Raw genomic sequence first — 14,155 nt, forward strand, 5'->3', positions numbered from 1 at the left:
CTTTACACACAACATAAAACTCTTATGCACCACACTATCATCACCAAAGTATCTATACGTTCTTCCATTTAAGCATGGCAACAAAAATGGAAGGTCGAGGATCAAGTGTGCCACGATGCGCTGTGTCTGCTGACTGGAGGCAGAGTGAAGAGAGAAGTCCAGGTATTCTCTGTAGAACTGTTAATATTACATATTTTGTCTTGCATACATGCACACACACACACACACACACACACACACTCACTTTCTGTTATATTTGCTTTTGTATTTTCTTGAATTCTATTGAGCTCATTCCCAAACACCACGGCTCTCATTTGTCCCTACTGAACAAGGAGCATCTGTGTGAATCAATGAATCAATGAGGAAAGGCTAGTTCTTCAAGATTCCACAAAATGATACCAGCTTCCTTGAAAACAGGGGGTCTTCATTGGTTAACCAAAAATTTCAGGCAACAAAATCATTGCGCATTTTCTGATGATCTAGCTCGTCTGAATAGCAACTGTCTCACAGCTTAATGTATACGGAGCGCATTTCAAAATGGTTGCCACCCTACAGTAAGTTTAGTTTTGTGAACATCAACTATCACCTGTGTCTTTTAGCATGTGAGCTACAGGCCAGCACCTGGATTGGCTGTGTTCAGGTGCACCTGTGTGTTTATCAGCATCAATATTTTATCTGCAAGCGCTGTGTGTTTGTCAAGGTCTTGGGGAAGGTTGAGCAGGAATACTGAAGGTAGCAGTTATGGACTGTGCATGTGTTTGCATGGAATATACTGTATGACCCGAGAAGAGGCACAGGCAGCAATTTCACAGCAGCCTTTGTTTGCCCCCCCAGAATGAAGCCTTACAGGATAATGAGCACTTTAAGACTGCTGCTCCCACAACACCGAGGACTCGCCTGTCACAACACTCTGACATAGGCAGGGAGGGAGGGAGACGGAGAGAGAGAGGGAGAGAGAGAGAGAGTCAGCTGGATCTGTCAAAGCCACACTTTCTATCTTCAGCAGGGGATGGAATTCATCCAATCTGCAGCGACGCCTCTGAAACAACACTGACTACACAACGCACATCACATTATTTCCCTTACTATCTGTCCATCTTAACTGAGTGGCTGGTACATAAAATCAGTCTATCAGTCGATCTCTGGTCAACTCTCATCGTCTCTTTGTGTGAACCCTCTCGTCGTCTCTCTCACCCTTTTCCGCTCTCCCCCTCTCTCTCAGCCTCTCGCTCTCAGTCGCTAAGCAGAGTGGCAGACAGAGTAAAATATTAATTACTAAATCACTGTGCTCCCTCAGCTTTTATTCATGCTGACTTGACTAGATAATGAGAAACAGAGCCAATGTGCATTACACACAGAGAGGGAGAGAGACATGGGCACACACACGACTGCAGCAAAACATGCAGACGTGCATGCATGTAGCTCTGAGTAGAAAACAGCTGCAGCTGTTTGTTTTGCATAATTTTTTTTTCAGTTGTGCCACATTCACTTGATACTGTAATGCTATAGTCTCTGCAAGCTTAGGACAATTTTATTTCAATTTTATTTGGTGAGTTTTGAGTATTTTTACACAAACCTGCCCCCTGCTTTTACTCCATATGCTCCAAAGATGTGGGAATATGTGTCACACACGAGTGCATCTTCTCCACTGAATTGGAAGAAAGATGTAAAGCCACAAACTTCCTGTTCAGCAACAGAGGAAGCTGCTGATCAACTGTGCTGTCGGACATGCAAATTCAGGAGGGACTGAGCGACTCTTTATGTTTATCATTTTATAGCTATTAAAACCATCAGGTAAGATTTTTGTTTGGCAAAAAACACTGAGAACTGAAACTATAAGGACCATTAGGTAAAAAATAGAAGCACTCACGGATCCTCAGGAAAACTCTGAGGGAACCATTTAGAAGCTTAAGTATTTTTCATCAACTATAAATGGTTCTTTAAAGAGTTCTTTCACCCAGAAAGAAGCTTTTCCAAAGATGCTGTGTTGCCTAGAGGATGTCAACATTGTTGGATTTTGTATGAGTTCGGTCAGAGTCTCAATGAGACCCATTCATGGGAGAAAATTGTGCAAAATTGTTCATGTATTCCTGATGTAGATGGGGTCCAGAGGGGATCTATTCTGATCTTTACTTATAAGAGCTAGATCAGGAAAATGATGTGTATTTTTGACAGGAAAATGTTAGAGATAAAGGAAAACTGAAACAATCAAATATATATTATTCTCAATCTTTGAAGTATGCATTTAAAAACAAGGAAAGACGATAGTTTAATCATACATTTAAAAAAAACTGATAGTTGATATTTGCCTTCCTATCGACAAGAAGATTATTTCCTGTACACTCCTCACACACCTTTTCAAAATGTCTCATTTTTATTTTGAATTTCTTTGAATTCGTGCAGCCATTTCAGTAACAGTTGTTTTTCCAATGTTCACATGAGTGCATTCACAGTGTCATACACTGACTGTCTTAGTCCTATATGTATCGACCCTCACACTTCAGGTAACACACATTTATTTGACGCTGATTCAAATCCACAGAGCAGCTGAAAGGCTTAAGTAAATGAGTGAAAGGCACGAACACAGCATTTAAAACCCAACTGTTCCTGTGACTGCTCAGCGGCAGCACTAGCCTGTGACTGCGTGCTGTGTGCTATGTTGGTATGCACAGTACGCAATATGGAAAAGTAGCATTACTCGTATGAATTGCTCTGTATGTCCTTAGCGAACCTCTCCTGTGAAATAAAGGTCTGCTATTGCTCTATTTTTTAATCCAACAAAATGCCTGCGGCCTCGCAGTCACACTACAGGCCAGACCTGCTGCTATGACAAATTCCAAAGAGGAGGAAAGAAAATGGAAAATTATGGAAGTATAAATGTGCGAGAGAGAATAGGAAAAAATAAAAGCATGACAGAGTCTATAAATAGGATATATACTGTAGATCGTGTGGGTCCAGGAGTGTTTGTGTGTGTGAGTGCACAGTGTGTGTGTGTGCGAGTTCGTAGCAGCCTCATTTTCTCACATGCAAATGAAGGCGTCGGTGCAAAGATAACGAGGCCCATATTTCCACCTCCTCAGTGGGGCCATTATTTATTGATGTTCTGCATCTTTCCCCCTCCCTCCCACTCTCACGCTTTCTTCATCCTCTCCCTGTTGCTAGGGTCTTCTCACTGCCATCCTGTTACAATTTCGGTGTACTTTCTGCAATTATCAAAGCCCAACGTGTTTACGATCCTCGAGGATGACTCGGTGTAACCCTTTGTGTTGTGCGACTGCAGAAGTCGTTAGGTGAACTGGTGAAAGATGTCAGTGAAATTAATGGGGGAAAAAACAGCGTCAGTATGAAGTTGCTAAATATAGCTTTTTAGATGCAAGTGGGTTTTTGTGTCCAATCACAAATATTTTCCGAAAACATACAACCTAACACGCTGTCTTTTAGTTCTCCCATTTCCTGAGTCTCAGTCTGAAGTTTCCTGGTTCCAAAGGCAGTTTAGTCCAATTTTGTGCATCAAATTAAGGATAATAAAAGCAACTTATTTGGCTTTTAGACCTTCAGGACAAAGGCGTGTGTTGAATGTTTGAAGAGGCTGTGAGTCTCACCTGCTCACAGAAGTAGTTAAAAAAAATCACTCGCTGGCTTTTCATTGGCTGTTTTAGGTGCAGTTCTGAAACTAAGTTGGACTTCTCTACCCTGAGCAGGAAACTAATTTAGCTCTTGGAAATGAACCTGACCTACATGCTTTAGAGGGGCAAATTTCCACACTATCTAGACTAGTCTATTTTAGGAGACAACCTTTTTCCTCTCTTAGCAGGAATTATGTTATGAGGCTAACCTTCCCAAAATACAGCTTTTCCCGTGTACAAAGCAAAATAGATACTAAATAAAAAATAAGAATGACCATGCAGCACTCACAGCACTGAGTGAAAACACTGGTGTTCCTGGGGGAGTTCTCAGTATGGACCCCATATCTAATCAGTTTGGAAAAGGCTAATGAGCGATCGAACTCACATCCCTGTTTTCCTTCTGGCAGATCAACACAGTCTGATCCCTGGAGTCTCCATCTTACTCAACACTGTTGATGGTCAAAGGCAGTGGTTCCTTGCCTTGAAGGGGTCTCCCAGTTAAAATAAGGTTAGTGTAAGCCAACACTGGGAGAAAATGTGCCAAAGCAGCGACGGGTCAGAGGTTTCACTCCTCCATAAACAGCAGTAAAAAACCTCTGACAGATGCCTCCAGCACACTGAGTTTATCCATCAGAGATGTGGTGTGAAATCAGAAAATTAGAAGTAAATTGACTCAGAAAACTCATTCAGTTATTTTAAGGATTACGCATGAACTGAAATATCTACACATTAGCTGAGACTTTAATACATGACATATATGCACCATGTATGCTATTACACTGAACATGTGGCTCACTGGTGTGAAGAGTGAATACAAAGTAACAGATGATGTGGAATTTTAGTCTAATGTAAAGTTGGGTGGTGTCAGTTGGTCCAAAACTCCGTATTTGTGAAGGAGTCTTACCTGTCAAGTGATTTATTTTCACCAATAAACCATCAACAGTGGGAAGGATGAGACAAGTCTAGCAGGAAGTCCTTTGGAGATTTAGTGCAGTGATTAAAAAAAAAAAAACACTCCACATATTTTATCTATGAATTTGATGAGCGCTGCAGTGAAAGTGATTGTAAGCTTGATGATGGGCCAACATTTTGCTCCAATTGACCTGAGTCCTCCTGCGTAATGCCAAAAGCAGGTCGCCAAACCACTGACACACACAAACACAAATGAGCACACACACGGCACACGAACAACAAAGTTCAGCTGGTCATTATAATTTGGCAAATAAATTAGACCCTTCTGAACAGTGGGTGCAAGAAAGAAAAAAAAAAAAAAACGGGCGATATTCTGAGTTTGAAGTTGGGGAAATTGTGTTCTGTATCTCAGGCTTATAACCGTGCTCTTGACGGCAAGTCGCAGAGAAGAATTTGAAAGAAGGTGAGGAAAGAGAGGGGAGGAGGAGCGGATCAAAGACTTGTGACTGTCACCGAAAGAAGAAGAAAGAGAAAAAACGCAAGCATATTCCGGAGATATTCTCTGCGGTGCTGGAATATGCTTGGTACTCACAAATCCAGACATATTTGGTGCGCGCGCGCACACACACACACACACACACACACACACACACAGAAACACCGACCAGGCTTAAAATAGGACAAAAAATATTTCCCTGCTGAAATGAAAAATAATAAACTATGTAATAAAATTAGCACAGTGGAGTCCGTGAATGGCAGGCGTCCAGTTTTGCAGCAGAGGAATGTGTTAAAATCAACGCTGTTGGACTGAATGACTTCACTTTGAGAGGAATGAGCGCAGAGAGGAAGACAAGACAGTAGAGGAGAAAAGCAAAGGGAAAGATGGAGGGTAAACTGTGGAGGAGATAACAGTCCATGTCTCTGTTCTCCACTCCTTTCAAACCTTTATGCAAAAAATAAAAAAAGGGGAAGGGGGGGGGGGTTGCATTTGTATTCAAAGAGAGAGCCCACTCCACCCTCCCTTTTCTCTCTCTCCTCTCTCTCTGCTGTGTACATTAAAAGCCCAAGTAGAAGCAGGTGTCAGCCAATTAAATATATACACTTTCCTGGCTTTTATTCTGCTGCACTCTTACTTAACATCTATGAATGGCGCCCTCTTAACTCCTTTCAATTCACATTCAAAGCAGGTTTTATTGGCACAACTGATGTGTAACAACTAATTGTGCAATGGGAGCCCACCCCAGCGCATCTCCTCCGTGAAAGAGACTTTGTTAACACGACCAAACTGTTCAGACAGAGCACGAGTCACGCTGCCAGTAAAGACTAACGCTGCATGAGCAATATCTGAATCTCAGCGTTCAGTTCTCCCTTTTTGCTCTCTCGCTTCTTCTCTGTCGCTGGCTGATTCTCTGGATTGGGGGGGGGGGCACAAGATGCAAGACGTTGGAAGAGCCGCAGCTCTGTCATGTTTTCATTAAAAAGCCACGCTTCACTGTCTAATCCTGACTGCTGTCCTCTTTCCTAACCAATTCTGACTGCTTACCTCATCTTTCAATCATGCCCTCCCTGCCCTGCCCTTCGCCACTGTGTTGTAGGCCGACTCACCGTGAGTGGAGAGGATGTTAGAAAGTTGAGGGGACGGAGGTGAGGAGCAGACAAAGGTGGAGGCTGAGAGAGAGAGGGATGAGACAGAGCAGGGTCCAGTTTCCACTGCGATGGGACCACGTCTCTTCTGCTTCACTTGACTGCTCTGTCCCAATTTGCCCTGTGTGACTTTAAACAGTAAACACTGGGGGAAGGGATGATGTGGAGGGGTGCTTGTGGGGGGGGGGGGGGGGGGGGGGGGGGCTATCGAGAGGCCTGAATGGACAGTCGGGGATGTGCATAAAACCGATCATATGCAAAAGATGTCATTTGTGTAGATATAACTCAACGCAATGCTGCAGAGACGCCATGTTCCCCTCCATAAACCCATCCTAACCAGACAGGCTGACGATGCTGCATAAAGCTAAATGGACCATCTCAGATAGAGGCAGCGCTGAGGAGATTAAGCATCGGTAGAAGCATCAGAGGAAACGAGGGATGGAGGGGAAGAGGGTGGGAGGATAGCAGAGAAATGGGGAGAGATGTAGAAATAGGACTCCATTATTCATGACGTGTGTTTCATGTGCTTGGTGACATCTGGGACAGCAGTGATAATGAGAGTCCCGGGAGAAAGAAACCACATACACACACACATCCCGATGCACCACACCATACAGAAGTGTGCCCCCATGGTCCAAACACCTACCCTCCACTGGATATCCCATTAACTATTATTGAACTGTTTACTGCATGTGCACGAAGGCTTAAACGCTGAAGCAACTCTGTTCTTTAAAAAAAAAAAATCACGCTGTAAAAGTCAACATCCAGCAGCAAAAAAGCGCTCGCCCCTGCACCTTGTTTTGATTTAGCAGCAGATAAGAGACAGAGTTGGATATATGGTGTGTGTCTGCCATCATATGAGTGTGTTTGTGTGTGTGTGTGTGTGTGTGTGTGTGTGTGTGTGTGTGTGATGCGGTGTACTCCAGCTTAGCCCATGGCCCGGGGCAGTGAGCTGCATTAGCGGCACTGAGTGAGCTGCCTGGTCCCTCCCTATTAGAGTGCTGGTGGCAGAGGAGTGTCACTGCCCAGCATGGAGAGAGAGAGAGAGAGAGAGAGAGAGAGAGAGAGAGAGAGAGAGAGAGAGAGAGCTTACAGCTTAACTGCTGCTACACACACACACACACTGACACACACAAGCACATTTACAGTGTTTACCAGAAAGGACAGGACAGCATGCCAAATGACCATAAATACACCCAGAAAGCATCAAATATCACAATCTCGCATTTAACCAAATTAAACCGCAAAACTCATCGTCATCACCGACACTAGAGGCTTCAGTTCACAGATTCTTTCCTCAAAGCAAGAGCAGGTTATGTATTTTAGAGGCATTTTGTTGAAATTGTCTTTACATCCCAACATCAAACAATAAATCTGGTATCTGTGGCTGTTGCATCAGTCCGTCCAGTCGTTTCCTTCATTCATTCTGCTTGCATGAAATGATTGGATGGCCTACCTGCCTGTCTACCTGCGTACCTGCGCTCACTCTGCCTGTGCACTCATTGCAAGACCAGAGTCTTCCACAAGGCAAGGCAGATATGTTGTTGGAGGTATATCAAGCTAGAGGCACAAGAATGGCAGAGAAAGATCAGCCAAAATGTCCAAATGCTAGCCTGCTAGCCTGCTAGCCTGACAGCTGTGAGTACTAGCAGCACTGTGATAATTTGAAGCGTTTATTAAAAGAACCGGTCTTCTCATCACTTGTCCTCAATCCAACACTCTCTCACCGACTTCTGGACCTCCAGCAATACTCAGGCAGTGAACGTTCGGACTTTTTTGGCTGAATAATTTCAAAATCTACTCTTGCTGGTTTCTCCAGATTTACCACTTTGAGAAATACATGGCTGTGTAAAGAATACTTCTACATGGGCTCAGGAACACGTTGTGGGTAAACACAGTTTGTTTGCAAATTCTGATTGATTGCATTCTGTTTTTTATTTCACACAGTGTCCCAATCAGGGCTGTATTTGCTCTTCATCATCATCAATCTGCAGTGTTGGAGCAGCAAAGAGGATAATGAGTAAGAAACATCAGTAAAATTCTTATTTTAATCAAATCAAAAAGTAGTAACTAATAATAATAAAAATAAAAATAATAATAACCTGTTTACCTGTGGAATGTTCCAATGTTTTTGGAGCATTCCACAACTTTCCCAGTGTTTTGCTGCTCCTGTCCCAACTTGTTTGAAACATGTTACTACATCAAATTCAGCATTAGTACAAAAAAACCCCACTGTACTGTATTCAGTTGAATATAGATTAAGAGGGATTTGCAAACCATCAATGATTTCTGTTTTTTTTTTTTTTTTATATGTTGTACAGAGCATTCCAACTTTTTTGGAATTGGGGTTATATTGTGTTATTGATCCACAAAGTAAACAGTGACAGCTGTTTGCTCTGTGTCATCCTTACTGCATGTACAACATGCTGAATTCGTTGACTGAAGCCTTAACAATGTTTTACTGGAGAGAGAAACAGAGAGAGCAAACAACTCATGCTGTAATCATGTTGAATTATTGACTTGCTCACACATTACATTTACTATGCTCATTCACAAACCACAGCCGAGAAACATCACAACCGTTTCCTCCGACTTTCCCGTCACTTTAACCCCAAAGCAGCGTTCCTGATCCGCTCACCTCCCTCACCTTCCCGCCCACTGTTGTCAATCACGGCCTGCAATGTTGATCTGGTCTTTATGTGTGTTTGGATCAATAGGTCTGATTGAGAGGTCATGTAGGAACATGGCACTTGGATGACCACCAGGGATCCATTTGATCCCCAATCATGTCTCCTCACGGTCCCCAGACAACCAGCTGCATTCACAGAAACGCCGTAAAAAAGAAACCTCTCTAATCACTCAATACCAGAGTAAATGACAGTGTGGAGTGCATCTATTTTGGGCTGAATTAACAATGTCTGATTTTGGCACACACTTTCAGTTTTGGGTTATTACACTTTATCTTTCTTATCTAAAAACCAAATGGTTATTGCACACATTATATATTTAGTCGGAATTATTGGATTCTTTTAGTTTAGAATATTTTAATGTCGACTAGGTGCAATAATCCAATGATAGCTGATGGACATGTGGAGGTTAATAAAAATGAAGACATTCTAGGACAGGATCAGGGAGAAAATTGCTGCCTTTCAGAGAGACAGAAATGAAGCTGAAGGAGGAAATCAGAACCAAACTTCTTGCTACGGCTGCTAAGTAAGTAAGTATTTCCTTAAATACAGTTTCTTCGTAAAGCCTGCTGTAATCTCCTCGCACTAATCCCTCTCTCGCTAGCCTAAACAAAAGAGAAGAAGAAAGCGGGAGGAAAGGGGTAAAACCTCTTTACTCAAATCCTATTTCTTAACCCAATCCAGGCCACATAAACCTTCCAGCTCTTCCACTCTAAGCCTTGACACAAGCCTTCCTGCTTTCACTTTCCTTCACGGCTCTGGACGTGGCTACAAGTGCAAATTAACAACTATCCTTTACAGAGCCAGTGTAGTAGAAATCTTCTGGTTACCCTCATCTGATGAAATATTAAAAATAAAAATCCCACTGATGAATCTGTGGTGACTGGAGCAGCACCCAGTAAACTGATAAAATAAATATAAGTTTCATACATCAGAGCATGTGATTTTATTTGTCCTGTTGAATTGTAACATGACCCGTTAAGGTGACTGGACTGTTGGCTGATTAGTTGGTTGAACTTTGTCGTTGTTTGTTGTTGCTGCTGCTCTGTCCGCAGATGTTTATTGATAATTGAAATATGAGTCCATAAAGGTCAGTAACAGTTTTGGTACACTTTAATAATTATATGGATATATAATTATATGTCATTGTTCAGCCCAGGAGTTTGTCTGTAAAGCAGTTTTAACTAGTGTTCATCCTTTAACACTGTATACTCACACTCATGCAGTGTTGATAATGTCTTTAAATTACTGCCAAACTACTACTCCTGAAGATAACCTTTCACAATAATATAATAATAATGCCAAACTTTATTTTGATCTCACTTTTCTTAACAAAGCTACAGAGTGCTTTCCAAGCATAGGAAAAAAAGAAAAACAGCTAAAACTAATCCAACAAATCATGTATTTTTTTCCAGTTTCGAACAGCTCTGTCTTATTTTAGCCGGTTTACGCTGACAGACTTTGTTGCAGCAATAATGTTTGTCTTCCCAGATCTCAGCAATTACTTTGGCGAGCGCCATGTTATCATAACCAATAGAAATAATGGCAAAAGCTGAAACGCTGTTTTAATAAACTGTAATCATCTCTTAAGCCACACGATTGGAAATGTGTAAATCCAAACCAGACTTCCAGAACTCTCTCTCTCCCTCTTGGTTGTCGTACTCTCACACAGCCCGGCTTGAAGGGTGAGATAGTGGCCAGATTTCTGTCAGAGTGATGTGCTCGCAGGGGCTTTCCCATCTCTCCCTCTTACACTGATTGACACTGATACACTGATGCACTGTAAACATGCTCATACTGCATGTGTGTGCGTGCGTGTGTGTGTGTACGAGAGTGAGTGTGTTTGATGGAGACACAAAGGGAAAAAAAGGCAGGGAGAGCGGCGGCAGCAGCGGTAGAGTGTGTACATTTCTGTGTTTTGTGCATGTGAGCAGGCGTGTGTAGTAGTGTGTAAATAGTCAATAATAGCCGACACTTGTCAGCCCTCTGCTCTGTACACACAAAGCCTGTGGTTGAGCCATTGTTGAACTCCGCCTCTCCACGCCAGCCCCCTCCCCAACTGGGCCTCTCAAGCAGAGATAATTATGCCTATTGTGCCCCTTGCACACATAGACGACACACACAAGCACATGTGTGTGCGCGCGTACACACACACACACACACACACACGCACTTGTTTGTGCTAATTTACACACCCACCCACGTGCCTACTCAACCTAACTGAGTAAAAGATGGCTGCCAGCACCCCATCTGCTCCTGCCCAGCTCTGAGTCACTCTCAGCTCACTGGGGTAAGTGTGAGAGGGGCAAAAAGAAAGTGGAAGAAGACCTGAGAGAGGTGAACAAACTGCAGAACTGGTACTCACTTATTTAGCTGCATTGGAAAATGGATCTGATCTCTGTAAAACTGAACACATTTTCATGTTGTTTTGTCAATTCTTAGGCAGCTTTTGCAAGAAACTTTCGGTGTTACAGCAAATGTTGGCGTGCATATGTACATAATAGTGGCACCATCAGCTGCGTGATTTAGTCCTTAACATTGCCCACTAACCCCCATGGCCCGCTGCGTGCCATGTGGGACAGAGGCAGGAGCAGAGGAGGGAGAGGTGAGGGAGGGATAGTGTGAGACTGGAGGGTGGGGGTGACAGAGGGCGACAGTCGATGGGGTTCTGTTCAATGAGCCCTGGGGATGCCACGTGCTCCCTGGCCTCCTCTGTCACACCACGTCCTGCTGCGCCCTGGCAGCCCTAGCACAACAACAGGACCGAGCACAGCTCAGCCTTAATGTATCCTGAGTTAATGTTTAATGAGAGCTCCATATTCCGGCAGGTTCATGCAAAATCTGAAAATGGCTTTATTGTGTTACTTTTGAGGGGGATGTGTGTGCGTGTAGGCTTGTACATTTGTACTATGTAGAAGCGAGTGTGTGTGTGTGTAAGACCAGTGTTTACAAGAGTGTGCGCTGTCCCAGACAAGTGTATCTATTAATGTATTCCTGCTCTGAGTGCACAAGCACAGATTTACAAACAGATATCGTGTCCTAACATGCCACTGCTCTCCATGAGGTCCCTCTGCCTTTGTCACCTCTCTCCTCCCTGCACCTGTGAGGAGCCTTATGACATTAACTTTTTAATTACTGAGAAGAAAAGCTGCAGCAGTATGTGCATGAGCGAATAAAGGGGTAATACACATACAATCGTATCAGAACTGTCAAATACATTATTGGAGCCATTCGTTAATGTACATTTGGTCCACACTAGTCCAAACCTTCCTGTCAATGATGTAGTGGACTAGATTTGTCTGAACCATGATGTGCTGTGAACTTTTCATGGATTGTGACTTTAAACTTTCTTATAAAGCATCACTAAGAAGCTAAATATTGCCATTAGCTTTAAATATTTCAGCATATGCTTCCCCAGAGCTTTGCTTTCAAATTCTAGTTTCTGTTTATTGACTGTTCTGTTTGTGGCAAATTATTTTTTAGAATTAAAAATACAATGAATTGGCACCCATTTTGATAACGTCTTAGCAAAAATGTTGGATCCAGCTTCTGAAATGTGATAATTTGACACTTTTCTCTATTTATGACTTCAAACTGAATATCTTTGGGTTTTGGACTTTCATTTGGACATTTAACAGTGTGCTTTTGGGCTGTGGGCAATTATAAATAATTATAATATTTCACAATTTTTTAGAAGGATGTATTGATTAATTGAATAAACAATTAATAAATTAATCAATAATGAAAATCATTGTTTGTTGCAGGCGTAGTTATGATGTCACTGGATGGAGCGTCACTCAATTCGTTATTAAACTCAAATCACTCTGCAAACTAATCACCTTAAATACTGTAACTTGCTGATCCCACAAATTGCTCAACTCAACTGTAATTTTCCAGGTGTTCCCCATTAACCCCTATGTGTGTGCGTGCACGTGTGTGTGGTTGTGTATTGTTGAACCGCCTGACTTCCAGCAGGGACCCCAGGGGCAGAGGATTGATCTGTAATGTAGCCTGTAAGTGACCCCGCCACCCGGTGACACCCATTAGGATCCAAGTTGACATTAAGAGCTGATAACTCAGCATTTACACAGTGGCAGGCTCAACACAGGTTACATCCACCTTACTTTCAACAACAGGGACTAAGATAGGCTACTGTCTGCTTAATGATAGACTAAATCAATGGTCTACATGCACGCAAAGCACATCTGTACAATCTTATTCTACCTCCTAGACAGAGAGGATGAGAGAAGAAAAATGATATACGGACTATTGAGGATGAGTGGGTGAAGCATTGTCGACGAGTGTGGGAAGAGTTTCTCAATCTTGTTTTTATTCTAATCTCATCTATGTTGTAATTCTTCCCTTCCATTGTTGCTTTTCAGCACTGGGTTTTATGGCCATGTGTATCAAATTACTGTGCAAACACATAAACAAGACCAAACTGTGTGGCAGGTGGATGAGATGGAGCATGGTTGGGCATCTTCTGTGGACCACCACGTGGCCGCAGCCATCTGCTGGTCCAGTCTCTATTCATCGGAGCCACTCATTAGCTTTCTGCTGGTTAGGCTGACGGCCCCGATCTGCAGGCTGAACCCTCTCTGTGTCCCACTGTTGTTTTCATTCCCGTCCACAAACCCTCCATTTCTCTGTCTCCGCTCCAGCTCTCCTCCTTCAGATCACTGCTCAGACTAGCAGGCCTCCATTGTCTCATGAGGGTCACACACCCACCCACACACCCACCCACCCACACGCACACACACGCACACAAAGCTTAACTACAGGGATGGCATGGGACGGGGAAGTGAGAGGGAAATAGGTCAGTCTGCCTGCACCCCTCCCCTCTTAAACCCCCTCACTGTCCTGGCTGGACAGGAAAGTGGGGCAGGCAAGGGGACAGGGACACACACGTAAACACACACACACACACACACGGCTCCAGATGGAGAACATGTGTGTTTGACAAAATGGAACCTGTTGGGGTTCAGAGGGCATGGCTGCCTTGTGTTATGTCATCAACTCAACCTTCAGACCGGTATGTGAGCGTGCTGCTGATCAGAGTCCGCACATAATGATTCCTCTGTGTAGATGCACGAGTATGAAGTAAAGATGAAAAAGTAGACGATTTAGATTCACTTTTTCTTGCTTTAATTCAAAGGAAAGTGGGCAGCCTGGTCACTTTGTTAATCTTACTTTGTATTCAGATGATGGGGAATCAGAGAGGAGAGACAAAGAACTGTGGTGGCCCAAATGTTGCTTTGAAAGTAGATGACTTGAATGCATCAGAGC

The 14,155-nt window shown here is 43.1% G+C and overlaps 1 protein-coding gene across 3 annotated transcripts in view; it reads right to left on the reverse strand.

Annotated features, from left to right (window-relative positions):
* Window positions 1–14,155, reverse strand: part of LOC143332858 (cell adhesion molecule DSCAML1-like) — a 51,641-nt gene that overhangs the window by 22,726 nt on the left and 14,760 nt on the right. The gene's annotated exons all lie outside the window — the stretch shown is intronic.

This window comes from Chaetodon auriga, chromosome 15, assembly GCF_051107435.1.
Source record: "Chaetodon auriga isolate fChaAug3 chromosome 15, fChaAug3.hap1, whole genome shotgun sequence".
NCBI classification, from domain to species: Eukaryota; Metazoa; Chordata; class Actinopteri; order Chaetodontiformes; family Chaetodontidae; genus Chaetodon; species Chaetodon auriga.